Source organism: Equus quagga, chromosome 12, assembly GCF_021613505.1.
Source record: "Equus quagga isolate Etosha38 chromosome 12, UCLA_HA_Equagga_1.0, whole genome shotgun sequence".
Lineage (NCBI taxonomy): Eukaryota > Metazoa > Chordata > Mammalia > Perissodactyla > Equidae > Equus > Equus quagga.
The window spans coordinates 60,524,655-60,538,915 of NC_060278.1; the positions used below are offsets into that span (position 1 = coordinate 60,524,655).

Sequence of the window (14,261 nt, forward strand, 5' to 3'; positions counted from 1 at the left end):
CCGTCTGCGCGCTGGGCGGCCGCTCGCGGGACAGGCCCTTACACGTTCCGCGCCCGCCTCCTGCGCCGCCCGCCGCGCATCCCCGCCCCGGCCCGCCCGCCCCTCCGCGCCCTCCCGCCCCTCCTCTCCCCTCCTCTCCCCGCCTCCCCTCCTCTCGGCGCCGCGCCCCCGCCCAGGCAGGGGAGGGCTGGGACCGAGGGGGCGCTGCTCACCCAGCAGCCTGCCGCTTCTGGGAACCAGAGCTCGTCTAGGCCTCGCACCTGGAGGAGAGAGCGGGGACGAAAAGGGAGGGGGCGCTGCTTGGGGCGGGAGGGGGATCGGGAGGGCCTGCGCGGCAGCGGGCTGCGCCGTGGCACCGGTTGGGACTTGCATGTGGGCGTCAGACAGCTGCTGGATGCTTCCCAGGCCCGGGAGTCCTGGCCCCCCAGCCTCTGCCCCCTCTCCTAGGTGGCCAGCTCCCCCTTGGCATGGAGCAATCGGAAAAATGAGGGGCCCGCCCCGTGGCCGAGTGGTTAAGTTCGTGCTCTCCGCTTCGCCGGCCCAGGGTTCGGATCCTGGGCGGGGACATGGCACCGCCCATTAGGCCATGTTGAGGCGGCGTCCCACATGCCACAACTAGAAGGACCCACAACTAAAAATGTACAACTATGTACTGGGGGGATTTGGGGAGAAAAAGATGCAGGAAAAAAGAAAGAAGATTGGCAACAGTTGTTAGCTCAGGTGCCAATCTTAAAAAAAATTTTTTTTAAGAAAAATGAGGAAGATCCTGGTGTTTGGAGGGAAAGGGAATCGAGCCTGTGTTGAGTTCCTCCGACCTGGGCACATCTCTCCATGCCGGGCCCAGGAGAGGCTGCCCACGGCTGTCTCTGCTGGGACCACCCACCCGCCCTACTCCCCCAGGGGAGCCGTGTAGATAGAGTCCAGTGCTAAGGAACCAAGGAGAGAGGAGCCTGAGGTCACTGGTCCTCCCTGTGGTGGAGGAGGGGCCCCACGGGGACCTGAGGATGTCATGCCTGGAGTCCTCTTCAGTGCACACACTTGGAGGGGCCCATCCTCACCCGCGTGGACGGGCCACATCGGGTGGAGTCGGCCCCAGGCCTGCTGCTCCTCTCCCCTCCTAAGGGAAGGACTTCTCCCCCTGCATCCTGGGCTGGGGGGGTGGGGAGGGTGAGGGCTGCTTCCCTCCCTTTTCCGTGAGTCTTATGAGCTTTGCAGAGCGGGGTCCAAACCTCGGCTCTTGCCCCACGGTCGCTGTGTCCTGCCCACCTCCTCGTCCTCCTTCCAGTTCCTATCTGTCAGAGGGGACCGTGAATCCGCTCTCATCTCACAGAGGTGTGACGAGCAAGGTAGATGACATCCGGGAAAGACCCAGCACAGAGCCTGGCAACGCTGAGACTCAGTAAATGGCATTCCTCCCCTCCCCCACTTCTCTCGCCTTTGGGGGAAGACGGGGGCAAGACCAGGCCAGGCGCTGGACCACGGCTCTCCCGGTCCTCATGTGCCCCGCCTTGGTCAGCTCCCCCAGGCCTGTTCATTGACATACTAGCAATAGATGATTATGGGAATAACTTTTTTTTAAAGATTGGCACCTGAGCTAACATCTGTTGCCAATCTTTTTTTTCTTCTCCCTGAAGCCCCCCAGGACATAGTTGTATATTTTAGTTGTGGGTCCTTCTGGTTGTGGCATGTGGGACGCCGCCTCAGCATGGCTTGATGAGTGGTGCCATGTCCGCACCCAGGACCCGAACCGGTGAAACCCTGGGCCGCCGAAGTAGAGCGCGTGAACTCAACCACTCGGCCACGGGGCGGCCCCCGGGCATAATTTTTGATGTGTAATATTGACTCTCTGTGCCCACACCCCAGCTTTCCATCTCCTCGCCCACCGCTGCAGAGCCTAACAGGCACCTGAGCTCTGTCCAGTGTGGGGGGAGCTCCATCCAGTGGAGGGAGGAGGGCCATCCTGGCAGCACCCGTGTCAGGAGGTGGGGAGGGCGCTGTCGGTTTGCACGCACAGCTCTTGAGCCCCGTGCCGCCGCAGGAGCACCTGCACACATGGGCAGCTGACTCTGTCATCACATCATCACCCGAGACGCCCTCCTAGAGAGGCAGCGGACGGCACCACGAGAGAAGAGAAGCAGCTCAAACAGGTGTCTGCTGCGGCCTAGGGCCAGGCGGAGGGAGCTCGAGAAGCCCGCAGCCCTGCCTTAGGGACCCCCAAGCTCTCCGCCTGTCTGCCAGCCGTGCCCTCCAAGGCTCCTCTCTCCAGCCCCCACCCCAATCCTCCACCAGAGTCTCCGGATGCACCAGCCTGACATAGTCCTGCCCTGATCCGGAGTTCTGTCACTGAGGACGCAGAGCTCTAGACCAGCCGCTGCTCCTGACTGTTTTATCTCTCATGTCCTCCTCTCCCTGTGCTGGGCCCGGGTCTCATCGATGCTCTCTCCAGTTCCAGGTTAACTGACTGTGTACGGGCTTTTAACGTTTAGGGAGACTTCTCACCTTTTTGATTCTCATGACAGATAGGTAGTATTATTCTTGTGCTCATTTTACTGATGAGGAAAATGAGATCAGAGAGGTCAAGCAACCTAGATGAAGTCACACAGCTTCACACACGGCCAAGCTGGGATGAGAACGCGTGGGAGCAAAGAAGACCTAGGACCTTTTGATGATCCCACACCACCTCTGCATAATTATCTGAGCACACACGGTTCCTTTTAGACATGACCCAGCCACCCACACTTTCCTCTTCAGCTTACTGGGTAGAGGGGTGCCAGGCTTTTGGACACAGAAGAAAGGACGAAAAAAGACAGGAACATTGGGCGGCAGGAGTGAGTGGGTCCAGAGGAGGCCACAGGAAGAAGTTCAGCAGGAAGGGTCTTCATCAATTAAACATCGGGGTCCCAGCGCCACGTCTCCCCAGTGGCCTGCGTGGGTCCTCGGAAACTGGGAACCTCTCCTCCCGTCTCATGACCGCCTGGGACGAGGGGAGGTGACTCACTCTAAACCTTGCCCCAGGATTGGCGTCTGGCCTGGTAGCTCCATCTGGGAGAGGCTCGGCCCAGCTTGGAGGACCCGGGCCCTCGGGAGGACCAGGAAGCATTCGGGAGCCGGGCGCAGGGGGCAGTGCTGCTCCCTCCCTGCGGGGTACCCTCCACCGCCCAAGGACGCAGCTGCAGCTGCCCCGCTCCACCCGCCCTGAGAGAGTCCGGCTGGAACGGGCTAGATACAAACTGGCCCTGGAACCAGTGGGCTGGGATGGGAACGCTCTCGCCAGCTCTGAGCCACCCTGGGGGAGGAGGGAGCCCTGGACCCACACTGGGCGGCTACGCAGGACTGTGCTCAAGGAAGGATGGGAATGAGGGGGATAGGCGAGAAAAGGGACAGAGACGAAAAGGACTGTCTTCTGTTTGCTACAATATTTACTCAATCTTATTATAAACTTGTTTAGCGGTCATTAATTGCTAGACTCAATCTATAGAAAAGGCATTGGATGTCACCTTACTTACCAAATAGAATGTAATAATTTTAAAACGGAAATAAGATGGTGTCACTCCTTGGCTTCCAGCCCCAGAGCCTTCCCATCTCTCTAAGGAAAGCCCCAGTCAGGGAGGCAGCCTGTGGTCCTGCGAGGCCTTCCTTCCCTCACTGCCTGTCCACTCTCCTTGCTTCCTCAGGGCCTTTGCACCTGCTGTGCCCTCTGCCTGGACCTCCCCGCAGAGCATCACTGGCTCGTGTCCTCGCCTCACTTCGCTTGTTGTTCCGATGCCACATTCTCAGGGATCTCTTCCCCCACCGCTCTGCTTAAGACTGCAACCCTCGCTCCACAGGTGCACACACACGTGCAGACACACTCACACTCACAGATACACACATATAGACACACACGTCACACTCAGATACAGTCACACAGATACACACAGACACAGTCACACTCACGCAGAGACACACACCGTACCCCCTTCCCTGCTCGACTGTCTCTCGGGCCCACGTCAGCGTCTGCAGCTCTCTCTTGTGCTGATTTCCCTCTGTCTCCTCCTCCGCCTGGAGGCTCTGCGGGGGAGTGCCTGGAGGCTCTGCGGGGGAGTTCTCTGTTCCCCTCCCGGGCTCAGCACCTGGAATGCGGCCCGTGCACAGCAGGACTCAGGAACTAGAGGCCAAAGGAGTGAAAGAAATGGCAGCGCGACTGACAAAGACGGGGAGGTGGAAACGATGGCGCGTCTAAGGGATGCAGAGGGTCTAAGAGCTGTATTTACGGTAACGACGAGCACCACACAGGGGTCTTCAGGGCGGTGGGCCGATTCTGTAACCCTGTGATGCTGGACACACAGCGCGACGCGGCTGTCAGAGCCCACAGAGCTGAACGGCGCCCAGAGGGATCTTAACGTACACTTTCATTAACATTAAGAATATCAGTGTCGGCTCATTAGTTGTAATAAACGCGCCACCCTAATGCAAGCTGCTAGTAACGGGAAACTTTGGGTGGGGGAGGAGGCATGGGGACCTCTGTTCTATCTGCTCAGTTTCCCCCTAAATCTAAATGGTCAAGCTCCTCTGGGGAAGACCGGGGGCAGAAGACAGAGCATTCTGCTTTTTCGTTGTTCCTTATTCTGTGCTGCCTGATTTTTATTTATTGTTTTCTCACCATGTGCATGCATTGCTTCCCTTAAAAATCACAACTCACAAACGTCTGTACAGTGGAGCGGTTAAAAATAACAAACAGGGAGAGATGCCCGCCATATGTTGCTCTGTGGGGAAATATTTCTGCATGGCAAGCGGAATACGGTGTGTGAGGCAATCCACGGTAGGAACAGCCCGTCCCCCCCATTGTTTGGGTTCTATCCCCCGGCTGCTAGAACTGGGCTGCTGGGATCTGACTCCCAGTTGGGAGAGGCAGGGCGGTATAGACGGTGCTCCTCAGACTGTCATGTGCAAGCAGATCCCCGGGGGGATCTGGTGAATGCAGATTCTCATTCAGTCGGCCTGGGGTGGGACCTGACATTCTGCACTTCTAGAAGCTTCTGTGGGACAGCAATGCTGCTGGTCCATGGAGCACACTTTACATAGCCAGGGTCTGGGGCGGTGTGGTTCTCAAAGTGTAGCGGCAGCCTCAGCACCACCCAGATTTGAAATACAGATTCCAGGCTCCACCCCAGACCTTCCAAGACTGGATTTGGGGCCCAGTGGTCTATATTAACAAGCCCTCCAGGGGGTTCTGAGGAGCCTCTGCGGTAGAGGAAGGAGCACCAGCCAGGAGACAGGGCTCCGTGACACCTTGGACGAGTCACTTCCCCTCCTGGACCTGTTTCCTGGTCCACGGACTGAAGCCTGTCGAGTTCGGATGAGATGTGCGAGAAAGCCTGGCCAGGTTGTGGGGGCCAAGGAGCATCTACACGGGTGGCCTCCCCTTCTTGAGACAAGAAGGGCATGGCCACTCCCTCCTTGACCTGCTCCACGTCCCGGATTCAGGGGTCAGGGAGCTCCTCCTCACCCAGAATGGGCAGGACATGGGTCTGCTCACACCCGGCTCCCCCACCCTTCTGGGCTTCTGCAGCCTCGGTCCACAGGCCACCCTCCCTCCTCTCCCTGGGAGACGCACCTCCTGCTGACCTCTCCCAGACTTCTCCTGACCTGCCCGCAGCCCTTTGATGGAGAGCCTTTGTTCTGGGGCTCTGGGCTTCCTTGGATCTCAGTTTTCCTAAAGGGAAACAGAAGAAAAAAACGATCAAGGTTTCAAGTCTCTAAGGCTTTTGGGTTTTATGCGCACCCTTGCGACAGACCTCAACCGGCTGGCCCGCCCGCCCGGGCTTGCTCCCGGGCCTGGCTCTCTCAGTGGAAATCCCCGCCCACGCCCAGCCCTTTAATCACTTTCCAGCCCCATAACTTTCCTGATTCACCGGCATCCCTTTCGGCTTGCGGGCGCCCGCTGCCCCGTCTCTGCCGGGCCGAGTCTGGGCTTGAAGGCATCTGATCCGCCCGGGGTCTGGCAGAGACCGGACTCACGGGCCCGGGTTCAGGTTGGGGCCTGCGGAATTTTCCCTTTTCCTGTGTCATCCTGGCGTCTGAGGGCCCACGTTGTCGGAGAAAGGGGCTGCCCTGGAATGACCCTCATCCTCAGGGACACCGGGCCGAGAGGCAAGGACATCAGAAGGGAACTAGCAGCCTTGACCCACCTGCCCGTGACAGTTGTGCAGACCTGGACACATGGATTGCTTTTCTGTTTCGTACCTTTCTTTTTCTTTTCTTTTAACGATAATAACATGTTTTAAGTGAAACTAGTATTTGAATGCATAAAAGATTGAAAACGTGAAGGTATCTTTTCCCTACCCTTCCGGCTCCCCCAACCCCAAGAGACCACAAGCACTCAGCCTGGCGTGGGTCTTGCCAGACTCTCGTCTTTATCTTACACACGTTTGCCCCCAGAATCCTATACCACAGCATCCCACGGCAACGGGCGGTGTGGGTTGGAGGATCCATAAGTCGCTCCAGCTGTGACATTTTCTGTGTCAGTGGGTGGCTCTTCCCTCTCCTCCTAAAGAGGAACCGTTCACAGCATCTTGCTGAAATTACGCACGGTGGGGGGGATGCGCGGAGGGAAAAAGAACAGAGGGAAAGGCAGTGTGGGCGGCCCTTCCTCCCAGCTGAGGGGACTATGGAGGATTTTTTTTTTCCTGTTTGGCTTTGATTTTCCAGTGTTTCCTAGAGAAGGATGGTGCGTTTTCATGAGTGTTACTCAGATCACTGAGAAGTTCCTGTGCGGGGCCATTGTCAACATGGGCAGAGAGGCTGTGAGGTGTGCGGCCTGGGACTGGGGTCAGGAAGATATGAACAAATGGCTCGAGGCGGAGGGGTGTGGAGGGGCCGAGGGAGGGGAGGAAAGGTCACGTCATATTCCTGAATGTGACCCACACGGAGAGTCAGGCAGAGGAGCAGCAGAGTCCACCCTGGGAGGTGTGACCTCAGCGCTCTGGGAGCCACGTTCTGGCCCCTCGGAGAGATAACTGTCCTCTTTAACGAGGACTAAGGAATAGTGGAGGGAGGAGGCGCTCGCATCCTGAGGGAGCCCCCTCCCACTGAAGAGGATCCCAGAGGTGAGCATAGTTCTTTGACAGGCCACGATCCTGGCTGTGCAGAGTCGCGGTCCCCCAGCACTGGACACAGCCTACCTAAGGTGACATCCTCCCGTCACGGCTGACGTTGGCATGTGTATTAGTCAGGGTGGGCTAGCTTATGCTGCACCAGCAAACTCCCCCAGACCCCGAAGGTCACCCCAGCAAAGGGCATCCTCTCCTCGCACACATCCATCGAGGCTGGCAGCAGAGGTTCTGTTCATGCGGTACTCACAAAGCTGACTCACAGGCTTCCTCCTTTTTTTCCCCCTCTTTGGTGAGGAAGATAGTTGCTGAGCTAACATCTGTGCCAATCTTCCTCTGTTTTGTATGTGGGACGCTGACACAGCGTGGCTTGATGAGCCGTGTGTAGGTCCACGCCCGGGATGTGAACTTTCGAACCCCAGGCACCGAAGTGGAGCGTGGGAACTTAACCACGACACCACCGGGGCGGCCTCAGAGAGGCTGCGTCTTGACGCATACTTCCAACCTCTCTGTGACAGGGAAGAAGGACGTGATGCCTTCACGGGGCCCCTAAAGCGTTCCGCCCACGAGCCACACAAATCACTTCTCATCTCAACTTAGAGGCCAGAGCAAGCCACACGGCCACGCCTAACTCCAAGGAGGAGGAGAAAGGTAATTTACCACGTGCCCAGAAGGGGGGACTGTCTGTAAACAGCCCTAGGGCACTAGGGGTGTGGCTGCCATGGGACTGGTGGGTGTCCCCAGGAGGCAGGGCCATGAGGCAGGGTGTCCAGGGACCAGCCTCCACCCCTTCCACAGGGAGAAGCAACCCCCTTTGGCCCAGGACCAAGCCCTTGAGCCCTCTGGAAGAGTCAGGGTGAGGTCAACAGAGTGGAAATGTAGAAGGCTCAGGGGGAGGTGCTTCAGAAAAGGCACCCGGGGCTTGTCCAGGCACGGAAAGTGCCCACGAAGGGCTTTATTCACAAGAACCTGCTTCCTGAATTTTCATGGCCTTTGGGGCGAGTCCTCCTAGGCCCATAAACTCAGAACATCAGAGTTGGGCAAGTCCCCTGGAGCCTGGCCGCTCACGTGTGGCCCCAGGCTCGCAGCATCAGCACCGCCTTCCCATGGGAGCTCGTGAGAAACACCAGGTCCCAGGCCCCACCAGGAACTGGAATCTGCATTTTAATGAGATTCCCGGGAGACTCCTGCACACAATACAGCCTGAGAAGCGTTTCTCTAGAATTAATTTAGGCCAATGTCCTCATGTCACAGATGAGCGGTTGACACCCAGAGGGGAGGAGGCTAAGCCCAAAGTCACACAGCTGGTTCCAGTCCTGGCTCCGCCACTTGCCAGTGGCTTTGAATAAGTCACTGAGAAATTCACCAAGCCTCAGCTTCCTCCTCTGTGATAAAGAGATCAGGTAACCAATCGCAGTGCTGACATAGGAATCAAACAAGGAACATCGAGACCAGGCCAGCACACCGTACTTGCTCAACACGTGCCAGCTATCGCTGTGGTCCTAACACACTGTTCTAGACGCTCCTGCTTCCTCCTGGAGCACGGCAGTGTCTTCTGGAGAAGAGAGTCAGGTACGGCTGTGCGGGCAATGGGACCCGCCCCCGGCTGCCCGCGTTTGCAGCCTGCTCCACCATTCTTCGACCTGGAGCCAGTCCCTCAATTGTCCTGTAATTCTTGGCTTCAGCTTGGCCATTTGTACATGGCTACAATGACAGCACCTGCTCATGGGCTTGGTGTGAGGGTTAAATTCCTTACTATGCTTAAGGTCTTCGATAGGCCCCGTGGCACACAGCAGGTGCGCAGGGTGCATGAGGGAGGCTGGGGTGCAGGGATTCCCAGGCAGGGCGAGGGGCTTTCTCAGAGGCAGCTGCTTCTGCTTGGTGCCACTGACCCACCGCAAGTCCCCCATCTGCTTCTGCGGCCCCCGGGCAGCCCCCAACACAGGCTGTGTTTTTCTTTCTCGACTGATGCGGTGGCCTCCCGGGGCTCCCCTGTGCTCAGTCAGGAAGCACGGAGGGGCCAGTGCACATCTGTCCTGGGAAGGAGCCGATGCGGGCGGCCGGGTGGCTGTCTTCAAGCCTCTGAAGCACTGTCACGCAGGGGAGGCGTTGCCCCTGGTTGGGGTGACTCCAGGGGACAGAACCAGGAAGTTCCAGGAAGTGCTCTCCACTCTTGAGAACGGCTCAGAGGCAGCAGTGGATGAATGGGGTGCTGAGTTCACGCCGCTGCGGGGCCGTTGCCCTGTCGGGAGGGCAGTGGGCTGGAGGGTGGAGGTGGCACTGGCTGGGGGGCTGGACTGGTCCTGAGGTCCTCAAGCCTGGCTCAGCTTGAGCATCAGAATCACCCAACAGGCTTTTCAAATACAGATTCCCAGGCCCCACCAGGCCGATTGAATCAGAATGTTTCAGGGTGGAGCTGAGAACCCATTTTAAAAGCCACCCCAGTGATTCTCATAACGGGGGTAGGGAGGGGGAGGGGGGTGGAGACACAGCGAGGGGAGGAGGCAACAGTGGGAGTGGGGGGTGGGAATTGCCCAGGAGTTGGTCTGAGGGTTCCTCATCTTGCCCCATTCACCACCACCTCCCTCACCTGGTCTCACTGGGTTTCTGCCCCTCCCAAGTGTCCTGTTCAGGGATCCCCCACACCTGATGGCGGCTCTACCCTCCATATTCTCTCATCCCCATCCTCGCCATCCAGTCTGGTTCCTTCTGGTCTCTCTCCATCCTCAGAAGAGCCAAACAGGTTGCAAGGGCCCTCGGAGGAGGGAAGCTTCCAGAACTGGGGGCTGGGCCTGCCTCCCATCACCAGGGTAGCCCTTGGCATCACACCCCAGTAGACCAGCACCTGCGGCTCCCACAGTGGGGCCTGGCTCCCGGCCCGTGGGGTCTCCTGAGGCGCCCTGGATGCCTGGCTCAGAGATCAGAGAAAAGGGAAAAGAAATACTTGCCTGAAACAAAGACCCTTGCTCCCTGCTTCCTTGGGGTCAAACTCACAGTTTGCTGCACGGCAGGCCCCTATAGCCTCAAATCCTCCGAGGAGAAGCTATTACCCGGGGAGCAGGAATTAAGGGTCCTGAGGGCCCATGGGGTGAGGAGGAAGGTGCAGGATACAGAAGGGGGGTGAGGGGTACAGAAGGAGGCTGTGGGGTATGAGAGGAGGGCGCCGGGTACCGCAGGGGGGCGTGGGGTCCCGAAGGAGGGCGCGGGGTACCCGAGGAGGGTGCAGCGTATGGGAAGAGGGCGCAGGGTACCGCAGGCGGATACGAGGTATTGGAAGGGGGCGCGGGGTACACGAGGGGGGTGCGGGGTACCGGAGGGGGTCGCGGGGTACCGGAGGAGAGCGCGCGATGCGCGGAAAGGGGCGCCTGCCTTTGCCCCGACCCCACAGCGCCACCTGCCGTCTCCTGGAGCAGCGCACGCCAGCATACGCGGGGCCCCTCCTTCCCCGAAGAAAACCACCGCCCCTGGGTGCCCCTCCCTTCTCTCGGAGCCCGCCCGCCCCTCCCCGCCCTGCACCGCCCAGAGGGTGCTTCCGCCCAGCCGCCTCTGGCTGACCGCCCTCTGCCGTTACCCGGTTTCACTCGCAGGAGGTGCGTCCAGCCCCCTCCCCACCGTGGGGCTGCTCTGGAGAACGGGTGGTCCCGGAGCTTGACAGCTAGTGTCCGAGGGTCCGGGCGGATGGCTCTGTGATGGCTGCCAGAGGCCCGCCCGAGCAGCCAGCAGAGGGCAGCCTGTCCCCAGTTTTGGGCCCCAAAGGCTCTCTCATCCTGGGCCCCTCCCAGAGCAGGAGGATGACCCAACTGTTAGTGGAGCCATCCAGACATCCATCCATCCATCTTCCTCCGCGTGCAAACCATTCCTGGAGAACTTCCGGTTGGCCACATCCTGGGCTGGACCTAGAGAAGTTATCAAGAGGAGACCTGGCCGGACCTGGGGAACTCACAGCCAGAGGCCCCCCACCCCCACCCCCGCCCCCAGGCGGTCAGTGACATTCTTCTCTGAACTGCTACAGCTCTTCGACCTGTCACCTTGCACTTCCCTATTCATTGTTCTGCACCGTCCATTGGTCTTTCACATATTTAGGTCCTATTCCCGGAGTCAAGGAGCTGGGATCTGCCAAGGCCACTGTTGGAACTGGTCATCTGGACAATATGCAAGAGACGCTTATTGTTGTCAAAGCATCTGCTTACTGTTTTGTAAATTCACCGTGTGGACAGAGAAGCCCAGCCCGAAAACATCAGACTGGCGTCCCTAAGATGAGGGACACGGTACCCCTCAGATGAGCTCATTTACAAAGAGTTCAGCCCTCCATGGACTTGGCTGTGGGGGCCTGCCACATGACTAAGTGTTTGTGCCCCCCCAAATTCATATATTGATGGCATTAGGAGGTGGGGGTCTTTGGTGAGTAATTACATCATGAGGGCAGATCCCTCGTGAGTGGGATTAGTGCCCTCATGAAGGAGACCCCAGAGAGCTCCCTGGGCCCTTCCGCCGTGTGAGGACAGCGAGAAGACGGCCGTCTGTGAACCAGGAGTGAGCTCTCGCCAGACACTGCGTCAGCCAGCACCTTGATCTTGGACCCCCAGGCTCTAGAACTATGAGAAATAAATTTCTGTTGTTTATAAGCTGCCCAACTGACGGTATTTTGCTATAGGAGCCGGAACTGACTAAGACAGAAATTGGTACCGAGAAGTGGGGTTGCCGCCGGGACACACACCTAAAAATGTGGAAGTGGCTTTGGAACTGGGTAATGAGGAGAAGCTCGGAGAGTTTTGGGGTTTTTTTTAAGATTTTATTTTTTCCTTTTTCTCCCCAAAGCCCCCTGGTACATAGTTGTATCTTCTTCGTTGTGGGTCCCTCTAGCTGTGGCATGTGGGACTCCGCCTCAGCGTGGTTTGATGAGCAGCGCCATGTCCACGCCCAGGATTCGAACCAACGAAACACTGGGCCGCCTGCAGCGGAGCACACGAACTTAACCGCTCGGCCACGGGGCCAGCCCCTCAGAGAGTTTTAAAATGTCTGCTTGAAAAAACCCCACTGCTGTGAACAGACATTTAAAGGGGATTCTGGTGAGAAAGATTAAGAGAGGAGAGCTGGAGAGAAAGCGTCGGTGGTCCCAGAGAAGACCTGAGGAATCCTGAGCAGAAGGTTGGCAGAAATACAGACAACAAAGGCCACTCTGATGGCAGAAAGGAGGAGCACATTATTGGAAGCTGGACAAAAGGTGCTGCTTGTTATAAGGCAGCAAAGAACTGGGCTCCGTCGTGTTTTGTGCACGGTGAGATTTGTGCACAACAGACGTGCATGTTTGGCTGAGGAGGTCTCTGAGCAGAGTGTTGGAGGCACAGCTCTGCTCCTCCCAACTGTGCACTGTGAAAGGCAGGCAGGAAGAAATGACCTGAAGATGGAATTGTTAAGCAAAAAGGAAGCAGACCTGAAAGATTTGGAAAATGCTCAGCCTGTCCACGTTGCAAAAAAGTGAGACCATTAAGGGTGTGGCCAAGCGACCTTTGAAAAAGGAGATCAGTGTGGGTCAGCCATCTGGACGGAAGCCAAGGGCTGTTCCTTGAGACAATGGAAGAATGACCTGGAAGGTGATTCAGAGATTTAGAGCTGCCACTCCCATCACCCGCCCAGAGTCCAAGGGCTGGGGGTGGGGGTCATGGCTCCCCCCACCCAGGTTTCTAAGGATGGCGCAGCCAGAGCTGCTACAGGGGTGGGGCCCTGGCAGAGAGCCGGGGCACAGGCAGCACCCCACTGGGCCTCAGGGGGCAACATCGCCGCCCCAGCAGGTCCAGAAGACAGAGGATGATTCTCCAGCCTTACAGTCTAATGGAATTTGTCCCATCAGGCTTGGGACTTCCTTGGGGCCTGTCACTCCTTCCTTCTTCCCTATTTCTCTCTCTCAGAATGGGAATGTCCGTCCTATGCGCGTCCCACCGTTGTATTTTGGAAACTCACCACATGTGTTTCTCACAGGTTCACAGCTGGAGAGGAATTGGGCTCAGGACGAATTCTTCTTTGAGTCTCACCCATGTGTGACGTAGACGCCATTGAGGTGAGACTTTGGGCTCAGACTTTAAAGTTGATGAGGAAACGAGTTAAGACCTTTGGGGGCTATTGGGATGGAATGAATGTATTTTGCGTGGGAAAAGGACATGAATTTGGGCGGCCAGGGGCAAAATGCTGTAGACTGGATATTTATGTCCTCTACAATTCACGTGTTGAAACTTAATCCCCACTGTCATGGTGTCAGGAGGCAGGGCCTTTGGGAGGCTGCTGGGCCATGAGGCTGGAGCCCTCGTGAGTGAGATTAGTGCCCTTATAGAGACTCCAGGGGGTTCCCTCGTCCCTTCTGCCATATGAGGACACAGTGAGAAGATGGCCAGCTGTGAACCAGGAAGCCCATCTGTCAGCACCTGGATCTTGGACTTCCCAGCTTCCAGAACCGGAGAAGTAAATTTCTGCTTAGAAGTCCCCCAGTCTATGGCATTCTGTTACAGCAGCCCGGACTGGCTGGGACGGCGCCCTGATGGCGCAGTGGGCTGAGCGAGGCCCCTCCACTCCATCCCTCCTGGGAGCCTTCTGGATTTGACACGTAAGTTCCTCTGGCTGCGTCTCCCTCACTCTGGGGCTTTCCAAGCTGGGAGAAGTTCTGAGCACTCTTTTGGGGCTTTGCTGAACCCCTCAATTCCAAAGCCCATTCGGTCCCACCCCCAGAGGGGGCGAGGCAGCTGGATTTGGCTGGGCAGGTCAGTCCAGGCAGCATGGGGCAGTTAGAGGCGATCCTGGACAGTAAGCAGCCCTTAGAAAAGCGGGAACAAACTCTTTTTTTTTTTTTTTTTTGAGGAAGATTAGCCCTGAGCTAACATCTGCTGCCAATCCTCCTCTTTTTGCTGAGGAAGACTGGCCCTGAGCTAACATCCGTGCCCATCTTCCTCTACTTTATATCTAGGACGCCTGCCACATCACGGCTTGCCAAGCGGTGCCATGTCCCCCCCGGGATCCGAACCGGCAAACCCCAGGCTGCGGAGAAGCGGAACGTGCGCACTTAACCACTGTGCCACTGGGCCTGCCCCAGAGCAAACCCTTTTATTTGCACCAGACCTCCCCCTCATGTGACTGCTGTCAAGCTTCCTGCCAGCACAGACCAAGATCGGACACCAGAGC

General features: G+C 57.7%; 1 long non-coding RNA gene across 1 annotated transcript; it reads left to right on the forward strand.

Moving 5' to 3' along the window:
- The first annotated feature begins 1,754 nt into the window (after positions 1-1,754).
- LOC124248462 (uncharacterized) lies at positions 1,755-14,144 on the forward strand. The gene is made up of 6 exons (XR_006891047.1): positions 1,755-4,254; positions 7,610-7,742; positions 8,346-8,663; positions 13,071-13,149; positions 13,420-13,689; positions 14,047-14,144. It is a non-coding gene; the product is annotated as an uncharacterized LOC124248462 (long non-coding RNA).
- The last annotated feature ends 117 nt before the right edge of the window (positions 14,145-14,261 follow it).